At 30.2% G+C, this 16,588-nt stretch overlaps 1 pseudogene; it reads left to right on the forward strand.

The window, feature by feature from the left end:
• Positions 1–7,307: 7,307 nt before the first annotated feature.
• LOC111372056 lies at positions 7,308–16,228 on the forward strand (annotated as a pseudogene).
• The last annotated feature ends 360 nt before the right edge of the window (positions 16,229–16,588 follow it).

Genomic DNA, 16,588 nt, shown 5'->3' on the forward strand with positions numbered 1-16,588 from the left:
AAAAAAAAAAAAAAAAAAAAAAAAAAGAAGAAAAGAAGCCAATTTCACGACAAAAAATTGTTATCGTGCAAATTGAGTTTTTGTGGCAAAAGTAATTTTTTTGCTACGACAAGATGCTTGTTGCGAGTATTGTCGCTCTATATGAGTCACAGAATACATTCCGCAACAACTTTAGCTCATTTATCACTTTAATAAACTCGTAATATTATTTGTTTGTTGCAGAAAATATAAAATAGCAACAAGATATTTGTCGCCATAATGTCGTCGCAACTCATATTAGTCATGAAAAATCAAAAGGGCGATGGGGTAAGTTTGTGGCAACGATTATTCCAATAATGTTTTTTTGTTAGAAAATATTTGTTGTGAATATTATTCTAAAGGTATAACTTTTGTTACCTATTCTATTTTGCAACATCACATACTCGAAATTGTATATCTTTAATAACAAGTCATGTTTGTCGCGAAATATGATTTACAATGCATTTAATATATTGCATAATATATTTTTAGATACTCAATATTTGTATTAAAGTCTATTTTTAGCACATAATTTTCTATTTCTTGGATTGGAGTAGAATTGTAACTAAAGTACACATTAATTTAAAAATGTAACCAACTTTAATGAAAACAACTCATGAGTTTATAAAAAGAATGCTTTAATGTAGAATTACTACAATCTATAATTGATTTCAAAATATATAAAAACACATATTATTGTCAACCAAATATATATGGACCAAGGTATCATTTGGAATCTCTAATCAACCCTCGGAAGATGCGTCATCTGTACTAAAATCTACATAGGAAAGAAAATAATGTAGATAGTCATTAAAAAATAAAATAAAATAAATCATGCAAAAAAAAAACTAATAATAATAAAAAAATCCACAAACAAACAAAATACATATATAAAAAGCATGCTGTACTTACGAATGTAACCATCGCCATTATCATCTTTATCATTTTGAGATTTCTCATCATTCACTGCATATACAATGTATTTTCATTCATATTTTTATTTAATGATTCTACCTCTAAAATGTGTGTCCAAATTCAGGTTTGTGTCAAAATGATGGGATAAAATCGTCAAGGAACCTTTCTTTCACCATAGGTATGCTGAAAGAAGAAAAAGGATATCATGCAGGTTGATTGTTGGGCTTCATGCGATGTAAGTACAGAGCGACACATAGACGTTCTTGTAATTTGATCATAATTTGATCAATTTTAAGAAGGGCAAAATAGTCTTTTAATATTTAATTTATTAAGAAAATTTGAAAATAGAAACAAACAAATAAAATAAATAAAAGTAAAAAATAAAAAACATCTTGCACTTTTAATTATTGTTTCTACTTTTAGCTGTTTTAGTTAATTAAATTTTAAAAGATCATTTTGTCCTTTTAAAAGTAAAAATTGTTCAAATTAATGTCAGATTTTGACTTTCAATCAATTGACGCACCTTTAAATGAAAACCATTAGAGATCCATTGGTGCATATTTTCTTAAAAGTTTAGGATATTGTTGCACATTTTTGAAATGTTTGAAACCTTCATTGAAATTTTCCTTATGTTATTTGATTAAATATTAAGAAATTAATTGATCATTTTTTTTTGGGAAAAAAAGAAGAAGAAGACAAAATTAGTCAGATTATAATCAAATGTTTGCTTTTTTGTCAATTAATAAATTTTTAGACGGAAACGAACCCAAGATCCTTTATCTCACATTTTTGAAAATTTTGGAACTACACTACACTTTTTAAAAATGTTTAGTACCTCCACTACTATTTTCCCTGAAATGAGTGTCTTGCATATAGGCTTTTGATGTCTTGTGAAAATTGCAGACACATGAGCTAGTCTAGATAATTCATTTTACACAAAAGAATAGTCATCTATGGCTCTTGTATGCACCAGATTGTAAATGTAACATCTCCAATGGTTACACATAAAATTTGGTATAAAAGTTACAACAAATATAGTGTAGTCATCGGAGACGGTCTTAAACCATATGTTACACCCAATTTAATTTTAAATTATTCAATTAAAAATTATATTATTACTAAGTTAGTTATATTTAGTTCTTGTTTGAGCCCCATTATTTTATCATTAAAATGAAAAATATGACCGTTATCCATCACATCAAGCCACTATACTTGACTTTTTATCTCTTGTGCGGGGCCCATAAATGTTATATTTTTTATTCTCATTTTTACAATAAGGTGACTCAAACGTGGGCTTAATGAACTAAAATATTGCATAAATGAATAATTTTTTTTAAAAAAAAAAATCTCCAACAATATACCATAATTATAAAAACTATATCGAACACACAAAAAAATTTACATATAACAAAAATGACACTCCATTTTATAGCTTATGTGTCAAAACTAGAGTGAAATATCCAAATGGTCACTGAACTTTGCCAAAAGTTTCCACGGGGTCATTAAATTTTAAAAATCACCAAATTCATCACTGAAGTTTACAAAAGGTTTTTACGGGATCACTTAACTTTAAAAATTACCCCATTCATCACTGAAGTTTGCAAAAAGTTTTCACGGGGTCACTAACGAACTTTGCAAGTGATCCCTGTGAAACTTTTTGCAAAGTTCAGTGATGAATTGGATGATTTTTAAAATTCAGTGACCCCATGAAAATTTTTTGCAAAGTTCAGTAATGAATTGAATGATTTTTTAAAGCTCAGTGACCCCATGGAAACCTTTTGCAAAGTTTAGTGATCATTTGGGTAATTCACTCGTCAAAACTATTATATACATCCCATACTTTTGAATTTTAGGGTGACTGTTTGAAGGTCTTGGAGGAAATAATAAAAACCTTCGAAGTACTAAATTAATGTCTTAGTTTAATGTTATATTGTACTTTAATTTATGTTTTTAAGATATGTATGGTGTTCTACTGCTAATTTATTTTTAACTTTTAATTATCAAATTTGAAACTTTTGACTTTTATTTAACAATATTAATTTATTGTATCAATATATAATTATTACTTATTATTTGGTTAGAATTAAAAATAAATATTTAATAAAAATAACCATCACATTACTGTAATGTATATAAATTAAAAGCAATTAATTTTAAAAGATAAAAAAATAAAAAGGTATAGAAGGAACAAAATTTGTTGTAAAGGGACGAGAGGGCAAAATGGAGAATAGTGAAAAACATCAAATTTGTTGTAATTCATTATACCAAAATTTACTCCACATTTGCCTAACATTGGAAAACTTTTTACAATTTGCCTTACCATTGGAGATAATCTAATTAACAAGATGAGAACTAAGGTTTAAAAGTTAAAGAGCCCATGATCACTTGTGATCATATAAGTTGGATATTTTTATTGAGAAGTCCAGTGTGACACAACTTATATTTTGATCATAAATAATTTGTTCACAACCGAAGTATAAAGTTAGGTACTTTGTACTGGAAAGTTGTAGTGTTGATCGATTCACCATTCATGTTTGTGATTTGCCCTAATCACAAAAATAGTTAAAGCTGACACTAATACACCTGAAGTGTATTGAAGGGAGCACGTGTCAAATTTAATTATATAACATGACCGTGTGGATAATAAAATTCCACTTGACCTATGTATATTTCATCTAAATCCCTTGATAGGGTTATGTATGTCTTTTAACGATTTTAATGGTGCTTTAATTCATCAATGGATGAGATCAATTTGATTGGTCAAATATTTCGATGTCTTGGAAACTTGAAAATTTGCAGAGTAAAGAACACGAATTGGTGTCAGGAATCGTTACCTTGAAAATGAGTAGAGTGACTGTTTAAGCATTTTCTATTGAACAGTTAAAATATGAGCTCAGTGTTTAGCGATGGCTAAGTTAGTGAGAATAATTAGAAGGGCAAAATGGTCATTTATGCTTGTGCCTAATTATTGAATCTCAGATGGGGATAAAATACATATACGGCATGCTAGAGGAAAGTATTACAGATTTATTGGCTTCTATGATCTTATATACTTCAAGAGTTCAGATTTTTACCTTTAACGGAAAAAGGGAAAGCAAATAACCAGATTAGATAGGATCTAATCATTGGAATTTGGATAATATATGTCCGATCAAGTCCCTATGGTAGCTCTATAAAGTATTGGAATTTAATTACGGTAATTATAATAGTTTTGGGCATAATTATAATTACAATAAAGTTTTATACTTAGTTGTAATTACTATGAAAGTTGTAAACTTAATTATAATTGTAATTAGAGTTCTAGGACCACACATTTAACCAATGTGAATTGATTGGATTTGGATTTTAACTGAAACTCCTATTTGACTTTTAATTGGAACTTTTATTTGAATGTGGAATTATTATTACTATATTAGGATTGGAATTATTTTATCTCAATAAATAGATATTAGATGGAATCTAGACATTCTATGGGATTGAATAGAAAGTCCTACAATAATCATAATATATAATTCCATGATGTTCGAATTTGGAGAGAGAAAAAAGACAGAGAGAAAATAATTAATTTTTTTTTTCATCTTATTCAATTTACAGTTAAAGAATTGGTTTCTTGATTTAATTAAAAGAAAGTGCCTATCCACTGGTGTTGTCTTGACTTTGGAGAATACCATAGAAGAGTTGAAAGTTTGAAGTACCAAGTTCATGGAATTAAAAAACTGGCGTTCATGATTAAGAATTAATTCAAGAATTGGTCTTCGAATTTAGGTAAAAATACGAATTCTTTATGCTTGATATAAAATACACGTGAATATCTAGACGATCTTGTTTAATTTTTTTTTTAATTTTTGGATAATTCCACTTCTGCATTTCAACATCTGGTATCAAAGCAATTTAGATCGTTCACGTGCTTGTTATTTTTGAATGATGATTGTATATTCTAGTTGAGCGATGTCTAGAAATATTTTATTATGTGATGATTGAATGATTGGATTATTTTAAACTCTGAACCAATTCTAATTCTTGATTGTAATTTGTTAATTTAAGTCTGTAAAAGATAGGTGGATTACGACTCTAGCATCCAATTCTTGATTGTAACTTGTTAATTCGAGTATGTAAGGTTGATTACGACTCTATTATCTTGATTTAATTTTTTGTTCAATTAGATTCAAAATTGTATGCTCGCGGGATATAGGAATTACATAATTCTTATAATTTTGCATCTTATAAATGGATGGAAAATTGAAAACGAAACGATGATGAAGAAGAATTCAAGAATATTTTGTAAAAAAAAAATTAAATGCAAAAGGTAGCAAGCATGTTGCCCAGAAAGCTGCCTGCTTGGGTAGCAGGTAGGGCAGCGAGGAGCTGTGTATGGCACAACAGTTTGCTATTGCCATGCGCAACAGCTTGCTACGTGAACGCGCGAGCCCGAGTTGACTTTTGGTCTATATTTGCTTTTGCGAATCGAGGTTAGATTTGGATAAGTCAAATTCGAAATTAATTTAATTTTTTTAAAGTACGGTGGCAAAGTCTTTGAGTCTGACGATTTAGATTAAATATTAGTCTTGTGTCCAATTAATTTTAAATTTAGTTATTGAGTCTTTTTGGGCCTCAAATAATTGTTAATTTATTGCTTCATAATTTATTGTTTGAAATATCATCGTTTTAGATATCATGACATATAGACCTATTTGTGACATTGCTCGCGATACTATGAATATGATTCATATCATTGAACACTAATTTTTCTTTGATTAATTTACTTTATGTTAAATTTTTCTTGATGGACAATCCGCAATAATTAAATTGTATATTAATTTGATTCATGTGAATATTTGATGATTATTTTAATTTTTTTTATTAATTTCATTTGAATTAAATTTTTCTAGGTTGAAAAATCCTTATAATTAACTGTATATTAATTAGATTAATATGAATAGCTTATAATCATTTAAAATTTTATTGATTAGTTTAATTTATATTAAATTTTTTGAAAGGAAAATTTCTAATAATTATACTAGATGTTAATATATTAGTATGAACAGATGGCAATTATTTTAATTAAAATTCATTACTTTAAAATATTGAGTGGGAGCGGGTGTTTATTTAAATAAAAATCCATGTTCTCCTTTGGTCATTCCATAAGCAAAGTAATATGTTTGCCTCATGCCTATAATGCAAAGAACTCCCTGTAGGAGGGTTATGTAGTTCATGTTGCCTGATTGGATTTCTTCACGGTAAGATTGTCAAGATAAGAATATAATTTGTGATCATCCGATAGATAGTGAACTTATTTTCAAGTACCTAGAGGTCTAAATTAAGGTTATACACTCAAATCAAGATCATCTATGAACCTCCTATTGACGCTTTCGTTTATGATCTTGGTGACTAAGTAAAATAATACTATACTTATATAGATATTTGTTGTCAGATATAGTTTGTCTAGTGGAAAGGTCCCAACTTGATCAATGAACATAGTGTCCCAACTTGATCAATGAACATAGTGACCTTTCTTATAGAGGGCCCTGTTGGATTACAAGGATCAAGTAATCGTTGCATTATTGTAGTTAAATAGATCTACATGTGCATTTATGCATTATATGCTGAACTGTTATTTGCTGTTCAGTTTTAATATGTAATATATGATTATTTTTATGTAAAATATCACTTTGTCAATTTTTCTGTTATTCTAAAACAAAACCAAGTAATCAGAAAAAATCATGTGGATTGAAAACGTAATTTAATGTTTATGCTCAATGTGGAAAAACTTGTTTTTGTGCTTAACGGATGTCTTAATGGACCTAATAAGACCATGTAGCAAGACCAAAAAACTAGAAATGTTGAGTGGAAGACTACAGATAAGATGGCTAGTTGGTTTATTTTGACTTCGATGTTAAATGTGTTACAATAAAATGCTTGAAAGTTAGTGTACATCCAATGACATACTACAGACCCTTTAGGGTATGTTTGGTCATCGAAGTAGGGTGTTACTTTTGAGCCATTTGTACTTCATAGAGGATCCGTATAAAATCCAGAGTTCTTGTAAAGTTTTATAGTTTGACCATGATTGCATATTTTAAACGTAGCTGAAGTCTGGATACAACCATCTACAAGAATACTCAATTTTTGACATGGTATTGAATTCTTTAACCGATAATTTTTCATAGTTTACTATGGATTATCACTTACACAAGATGAAGATACCATTATTGAGTTAATGATAGAGTTTAATGTGGAAATTGGCCTTAATGGTACAATAGCCATGCTCATACATTATTTGGTAGGTTTTTTGATTCCAAGCCAAAAGGGCAGATTTGAAAAAAAGAGGAAGAATTTTATCAATAAGCATAAGGGTAACAAAAGATCAAGAGTAGATGGAAAGCCTTAAGGTAAGTGTTCCAATTGCGGTAAAAAAGGACACTGGAGAAAGGCTACTCAAATGCATCATCTAGAAAGCAAAGTGCGGGTGAGGTTTTTCATTACTGAGTATTATTTAATAGTTGATACTACAAATTCCTGAGTTGTATATTTTGGAACCACTGATCATATCTGTATGTTGATGCGGGTGCTTCAGAATAACAGAAGCTCAGTGAATGCTAGTTTACAGCTATCATTGGCACAAGAGCAATTGTTTTAGTAAGAGCATATAAGTATTTTCTTTTTATTTTCATAGCGATATGTGTTTGATTGTTAACGACTGTTATTACACCTAGAGAATGATGCAGAAATTTGTTTTCTGTTTTTAATTTGATAGGATAATGTTATTCTATAAAATCAATAACTAATACACACAGTGTCTTAATGAATAAAGTTCCTAATTACACTAGACATTTTTGTTTGAAAGGCAATACGGCCAAGATATCCTTTTTTGATAAAACGATTGAGTCAAAATGTATTGGAGCTAGCGGATTTTGATATAAGTTGACCTGTAAATACACTAGAGAGGGAGAACTATGTGTATTTCTTTATAGATGATTACTCTAAATTCAAACACATTTACCTAATGCCTTGAAAGTCAAATACTTTTGAGAAATCAAACGAATATAAGACTAAGGTCGAGAAACATTTGGGTTAGAGTATTAATACACTTCGACCTTCATAAATCAAACGAGTATAAGACTAAGGTCGAGAAACATTTGGGTTAGAGTATTAATACACTTCGATCTAATTAAGGTGGTGAATACCTCTCGAGAGAATTCAAAGACAATTTAATAGAAAACGGTACTATTTCTTATTGAATATGTTTAGTGTACCTAAACGGAATGAAGTTTTAGAAAGAAGAAACAAAGACATTGTTAGATATTGTTTAGTCAATGAAGAGTTTTACAACTCTACTTATCTCATTTTGGGATATACACCAAAAAAAGTTGGATATATTCTTAACCTAGTTCCTTCTAAATCTGTTCTCAAGACTCTTCAAAAATTTTGGAATAGATTCAAGTTCTATTTGCATCATATCCAAAATTTAGGGATCTGGCTAATGTGCTGAAGGAGAAAATGGAAAAGTTGGAGTCTAGGTTAGAGATGTGCCTATTTGTGGAATATCCTAAAAATACCAAGAGATAATATTTTATAGTCCTCTAGATGGGAATGTTTTTGTTAGTACAAATGCAACTTTCTTAGATGTAAGTATATTAATGATCTTAGTCCAAGAATAAGGTCGTGTAGGAAGAAATGAGTAGGAGCAATTCTTTCAACTTACCTTCAAAATATTACGTTCTCAATGACGCCATAGTCTAAGATCAATTGCCCCTTAGACAAAGTAGGATGATTATCAATTCACCTTCAAGGTACTTGTCGAGTGTAGAGTCCAATCTGGTGATATCTATTGTATAAGCTGATGATCTGACTTCATTTACGGAGATTATAGATGATGTGCATGTAAAAATCTATGTAAGGGTCGAAGCAAACATCGAGATCTTGGAATAGGATTTCGACAAAGTGATTAAGACCTATGGTTTTAATCAAAACATTGATGAGCCCTATGTCTATAAGAATATATGAGACGAAATTGTATTTTCCTAGTACTTAAATAGATGATATTTTACTAATGAAGAACAATGTAGGCACATCATTGTCTATGAAAGCATGGTTTGTCCAACAGTTTAATATGAGGGATTTAGAGAAGCTAGCTATTTTTCAAGTTTTAGATCTTGAGAGATCGAAAGAACAAGATGATACCTTTATCCCAAGTTTCATATATTGACAAGATGCTTGTCAAATTTGCTATGTGATTAGTGTCTAAAAGTGCTTCAAAGATATATCATTTACAAGGCATTTTACATTCATTTTGTATAAGATCACTAATGTTAGTCTCCAATTTCAATTCTCTTGTCGTAAATTCAATTTGCATAAATACAAGGTTAAAAGTGCAATTAATCTAAATATGTATTTACATATATATCAACATGAATATTATACTTTTGAAAGATGACTCAAGTGGTAACAATTATCTTTTGATCAAAAGTCCAAATTCCCTACACAACATATCTAAAAATTGGTATCAATTTACACATTGCAACTGTCTTCAAGCTGGATAGAAACAAGTTGCAAATTGTCCACTTGCATGTTGGATGTTCATTTGCCTATAAAAGGGGACCTTGTCCAAGGGTTAGAGAGCACCAATTCCCCTTCATCATATTCTAGTTTCCTTCATTTTCTTTGTAACATTTCATTATGTATTTCTAAACCTTTAGCTAGAGCTAGGAGTAAAACTTTGATGAATGTTTAGTATTGTCTTTGATCTTTTACTTTGTTCTTTAATATTGATCTTCTTACTTGGTTAAAGTATATACTCTACAAATGGTTTGTTAAAGACTTCGATTTATTGTTAACAAATTTTGGCACAATAAATTCTTAGATAATCTCTACATACGAACAACTTATTTAGACATATTCTCTCAAACAATTATCAAGAACTATCTTTTAGTATATTTACGATCAATGTTATATCTTTCATACGAGATCACTCCCTAGTTGATTTCCATATGAGTTAAATAAAATATCAAGAGTAATTTCTATCCATTTATCTGAAGTGAATCCCCAGCGCTCTAATGTTCTTCTCCATCGTATTTTCACCAACCATTCACTACTCATAGACTAATTTATTTCCTTCGAATTCCCTGTGGTTTGACCTTGGACTTTCAAGTTTACTACTTGAGACAACCTGTACTTGGGTTTGCAACCTTAAAGTTGTAGCAAGTTTTTGGCACTGTTGTCGGGGATTTGCGTCAAATATTATTTTCTACTATTTTTCTGTGAGGTTTTTTGTCTCTTTCATAATCTTCGAAAATCAGGTATACTCGTTTATCTTTCCATCTTATTACTTCAGTTATTTTACTTTAAAGGAAGGCCGTGCCTCCTTCATTTTGTTTTCCTATTTTCTTTTCTTTTTCTTTCTTTAAAGGGAAAGGCCAAGTCTCCCGAACTGCCTTTTCTTTATTATATGGTTGGCCATGTTACCTAATTTTTGTTCTATTTTATGTCATACTGTTATCGTGAATTTAATTCTCATTGTTTAGTTAGAGATAATTGTGAAACTTCCTTTTGTAATTTTTTTGACTTACCTCAACACTTACTCACATCTTCCACCAGGGCTAAAAATGAAACCTTACATTATGAAAATAAAAACAAACAAGTATGAAACATGTGTGATTACTTGTAACCTTCTCGAAATTTTGCTCCTTTATGTTTCATTTCCCCTCTTAATGTTAATAATTTTGGATTCAAGGTGGATATGATTTCATTACTTCCTAATTTTCATGGTTTAGAATCCAAAAGTCCATATTTGCATCTTAAAGAATTTGAGGAAGTATGTGCCACATTTAACAATCAAACTTGCCCCAGTGAAATTGTTAAGTTGAAATTGTTTCCTTTTTCTTTAAAAGATAAAGCAAAAGTTTGGCTTAACTCTTTAACACCTAGGTCGATTGGCATATGGCTGGAAATGCAAAGTGAGATTTTGAAGAAATTCCTTCCAGCACATAAAACTAATGCTTTGAAAAGACAAATCCAAAATTTTTATCAAAAAGCCAATGAAGTATATTTTCAATGTTTTGAAAGATTTAAATATTTGTTAAATACTTGCCCATATCATGGCTTTGAAAAATGGCATACTATAAGTTTCTTTTATGAGGGCTTAACTCCTGATACAAAACAATTCGTAGAAACAATGTGCAGTGGTGAATTTTTAACTAAAGATCCCGATGAAGCTTTAGAATTTCTAGATCATCTAGCTAAAAATTCTCAATCTTGACAAACAGTAAGACCAATCAAAAACTCAATCAGATCTAGTCTTGCTAGTTCTAGTGGAGGAAAATATCAATTAATTCAAGAAGATGATCTAAATGCTAGGATTGCCAGTTTGTCTAGAAAGGTTGAAGCTATGGAATTAAGGAAAGTAAAGAAAGTTAAACTCATGCAAAATGATGAAATTTGTAGCATTTGTGAAACTTTTGGACATCCAACGCATGATTGTCCTAACATCCAGTTTTCAAAGAAGTTTTACACGATCAAGCCAATGCTATGAACACTTTCAAAAAAACATTTTCCTTCTCCATTCTCCGAAACATATAATCAACAATGGAGGAATCATGCAAACTTTAGTTGGAGGGATGATAATCGTGTTCATATATCACAACCTCAAGGGCTTTCAAAATTTATTTCTTATCTACCACCATAATGAAAAACTCTTGAGGAAACATTGCAGTCATTCATACAAGGACAAGCAAACATTAATAATCAAACTTCACAAACCATCAATGAAATCAAGAACATACTTTCTTCATTGACCTCTTCTTTGAGTTCTCAAGAGAAAGGTAAATTTCTTGCCCAATCTCAACCAAATCCTTTTGGTCAATTTAATGTAAATGCTTCTTGTTCTTCTGAAAGTCAACAAGAAAATGCCCACTCCATCACGACTCTTCATAATGGAAAAATTATTGACAAAACCATTCTTTCAAAAGAACTAAAATTGGGTGGGACTTCACGGCAAGAAAATGATGTTTCCAAAACTAAGAAAAAAATCATTTTCGAACATAGTGTTGAAGAATGTCCCATTCCAGATCCATTTCCTCTATGATTGCAGCCAATTTAAAAACTAAACCATAATTCTGAAATTTTTAAACTTTTCAAATAAGTCAAAATTAACATACCATTGTTGGATGCAATCAAACAAGTTTCTTCATATGCAAAATTTTTAAAAGACTTTTGTACTATCAAAAGGAAACTTAATGTTCAATAGAAAGCATTTTTGACAGAGAATGTGAGCTAAATCATTCAACAAAATACTCTACCTAAATTCAAAGATCCTGGTTGTCCAACAATTTCTTGTTTGATTGGAAATAACTGGATAAAGCATGCTTTACTTGATCTTGGTACTAGTGTTGATCTATTACCTTTTTCTATGTATAAGCAACTAGGTCTGGGAGAGCTTAAGCCAACTACAACAACACTTCAACTTGCCGATCGCTCTAATAAAAGTTCCAAGAGGAACTCTAGAGGATGTTCTAGTTCAAATTGATAAATTTTATTATTCCATTGACTTTATAGTTCTGGACACACATCCTGTTTTAAATTCAAATGCACAAATACCTATCATTTTAGGACATCCCTTTCTTGCTATTTCAAATGCATTGATAAATTGTAGAAATGGTATTTTGAAACTCTCTTTTGGAAATATGACCGTGGAAATGAATGTTTTTAACATTTGCAAGTAACATGGAGATAAAGATGATTTGTAAGAAGTAGATTTTATTGTTTTATTGAACAACTTGTTGATGATCCGTTTATCACTACATTTTCATTTGATGTGCTAGAATTTGAATTCAATGATAATTCTAAAAATTCACATTTGATTTCATTGTTAAATTCTTTTCAGGAGAAAAAGACAAGTGATTGGAAATCGGAGTTTGAAAAATTACCACAACAGTCCAATATGTCCATGATTTGAAGTTTTCAAATGCCAAAACTTGATTTGAAGCCATTAACATCTAACCTAAAATACTCATTTTTGGGTGAAAATGAGACTTTTTCGGTAATAATTTCATCCCAACTTGATGCGCACCAAGAAGGTAAGATAAAAATGTTTTAGGATGGACCATAGTTGATATAAAAGGGATTAGTTATTTGATTTGCACACATAAAATTTATTTGGAGGAATATGCTAAACCTACAAAAGAAATGTAGCAAAGCCTTAATCTTGTTTTAAAAGCGATGGTAGGAAACGAAGTCATTAAACTCTTAGATAATGAAGTCATTTATCCTATTTTTGATAGTAGATGTGTAAGTCCAACCCAAGTGGTACCAAAATAATCTGGTGTTAATGTAGTTAAAAATGAAAAAAAAAAATGAGCTAATTCCAACTAGAACTATTACTAGTTGGCACATGTATATCGATTATAACCAAATTGAAATTGTATTGACTAGGAAAGATCATTTTTCTTTACCTTTTATGTATCAAATGTTGGAAAGAGTGATAAGACATGAATTCTATTGTTTTCTAGATGGATATTCTAGGTATAACCAAATTGAAATTGCACCTGAGGACTAGGAAAAGACCACTTTCACATGTCCCTTTAGTACGTTTGCTTATTGTAGAATGCTTTTGGATTATGTAATGCACCAGCTACAATTTCAAAGATGCATGCTTAGTATTTTTAGCGACATGATTGAAAGATCTTTGGAAGTTTTTGTGGATGATTTTATTATTTTTGGGGATTCATTTGATGATTGTTTAACTAACTTGCAATAAGTTTTAGTTAGGTGTAAAGAAAAGAATCTTGCGCTCAATTGGAAAATGCCATTTTATGGTCACTAGTGGTATCGTACTTGGTCACATTGTATCATATAATGAAATTAGGGTAGAATAGTCTAAAACTGAATTGATTCCAATTTTCTAATTTATCTACTCCAATTAGTGTTAAGGAGGTAAGATCCTTTTTGGGACATGCTGATTTTTATAGAAGGTTTATCAAAGACTTTAGTACTCTATCTAAACCATTGTGTAATCTCTTATCTAAAGACATGCTTTTTGAATGGACTAAGTCTTGTCAAGAAGCTTTTGTTGAACTTAAGAACATGCTTACTTGTGTTCCTATCATGCAACCTCCAGATTAGAATTTACCTTTAAAATTATGTGTGATACTAGTGATTATGCTGTTGGAGTTGTCTTAGGCCAAAGAAAAGATAAAAACTTCATGTCATTTATATGCAAGTAAAACTCTAAATAGTGCTCAAATGAATTATTCTACCACTGGAAAAGAATTGCTTACTTTAGTGTTTACTTTGGACAAATTTTGATCATATCTTGTTGGCTCATCAATAGTTATTGTTAGAGATCATGTAGTTTTAAAATATCTTCTCTGTAAGAAAGATGCCAAACCTAGGCTTATTAGGTGGATTATTTTACTCCAAGAATTTGACATCGCCGTTCGAGAAAAGAAAGGAGTGGGGAATGTTGTAGCCGATCACTTTTCTAGGCTTACTTGTGATAAATCCTGTGAAACAACATCGATGAGGATACTTTCCCTTATGAACAACTTTTTAGTATTTATGACTTGCCTTGATTTGCTGATATTGCTAATTTTCCTGCAATAGGTCAAATACCATCTCATTGGAATGCCCAAGACAAAAAGAAATTCTCCAAAAAGGTAAGAAATTTCTTTTTGGATGATCCTCACCTGTTCAAATATTGTCCATACTAAACAATAAAAAGATGTGTGCCAAATAATGAAATTCAAAAGATCATTACTTTTTGCCATTCTGAAACATGTGTTGGTCACTTTTCTTCAAAGAAAATTGCTGCAAAAATCTTGCAGTTGGAATCTTATTGGCTAGCTCTTTTCATAGGCACATATAAATTTTGTAAATCTTGTGAATATTGTCAAAAATTAGGTGAGATAACTCATAGAAATATGATGTCACTGACCCCTATATTAGTTATTGAAATATTTGATTGTTGGGGTATTGATTTCATGGGTCCATTCCTGTCATTTTTTGGTTATTTATACATCTTGGTAGAAGTTTATTATGTTTCTAAATGGGTAGAGGCAATTCCTTGTAAACAAAATGATCAAAAAATTATTTTGAAATTTTTGAAAGAAAATATTTTTTTCAAGATTTGGAATACCTCGAGCCATTATAAGTGATGGGGGTTTACACTTTTGTAATAGACCTTTTAACGCCCTAATGAAAAAATATGGGATTACTTATAAAGTGTCTACTCGTTATCACCCAACACTAGTGGTTGAGCTGAACTTGCAAATAAAGAGATTAAGTGCATTTTTGAAAAAAACAGAATCCAAATAGAAAATATTGGTCTTTATGATTAACTGATGTACTTTGGACTTATTGTACAACTTTCGAAACACCTCTTGGTATGTCACCTTATCGACTTGTTTTTGAAAAGCATTGTCATTTACCTATCGAATTGGAACACAAAGCATTTTGGGCTATTAAAAATGTTTAATTTCAGTTTAGATAAGGTATGTTCACTAAGGAAACTTCAACTGAATGGGTTAGAAGAAATCAGGAATGAAACTTATGAGAACTCTCGAAGTCACAAGAAAATAATGAAGGTATTCCATGATAAAAATATTGTTAGAAAAGCTTTTAAGCCTTCTCAAAAATTTCTTTCATACAACTCAAGGTTACATTTATTTCCTGGAAATTTACGCTCCAAGTAGACTGGTCCTTTCATTGTCAAACTGTTTACCCACAGAGCAGTAGAAATTGAAAATGCAAGTAATAGAAATAATTTTAAAGTTAATGGACATCATTTGAAACCATTTTTCTGAGAATTTCTTGAGATTAGAAGAGTCCATTGCTTTGCATGATCCTAAAGATTGATATCATTTTCTCATTATTTTATTTTGTATGTTTTATTTCAGTTTTATAATGTTGTATGTTTGTTTAGGGTGTGTTTCTTTTATTGTCATTTTTTTTTCTAATGAAATTGAATGTTCATCTAGGCCAAGTTTATAAAGACTCTCCATGTAAAATTCAAAACACGTCCATTTGTTCAAAATTTTGCTCTTTACAGTCCTTCATACATTTTGCATGTTTAATCTTCACGTTGAGGACAATGTTTCATTTAGATTGGGGGTAAAAAAATAAAAAAAAATTCAAAAAGTTATAAAAAAAAAGTGCTGTCGACCGATGATAATATTATTTGAAATTGCTTTTATATTATAAATTGTAACTAGGGGATGTCGCTTTGATTAAGTTGAAGCTTGTTCATGTTAGATTGATTTATATTGAGCACAATAATCATTATTTAGGTTGGATCAATGGATAGAATAGGTAGAATTTACTATGACAAAATAAATAAATAAAATTCCTTTTAAACCAATTCTAGGATAGTTTGGGGTGTTTGAGCTGTTGTAGGAAGACATTGAGATGGATGTGCATTCTATGTGTGCTAAATTTTACGTGTATTGCTTAAGATCAATGAGATGATAATTGGGTGAAAATCTTAAGTTAAAGATCGATTTTCGAGAATAGGTGTTTAATGAGGGGTATTGCACTAATTATTGTATAGAAGGGAAAAAGCTGCCATGTTGTGAAATTACCCTAAAAGATCCCAATGAGGACAATACATATATAGTGTATGAAAAAAAATACGCACGACAAACTTGAAAAAAGTAGGTGCATAAAA

Source organism: Olea europaea, chromosome 2 (genome assembly GCF_002742605.1).
Source record: "Olea europaea var. sylvestris chromosome 2, O_europaea_v1, whole genome shotgun sequence".
Classification (NCBI taxonomy): Eukaryota; Viridiplantae; Streptophyta; class Magnoliopsida; order Lamiales; family Oleaceae; genus Olea; species Olea europaea.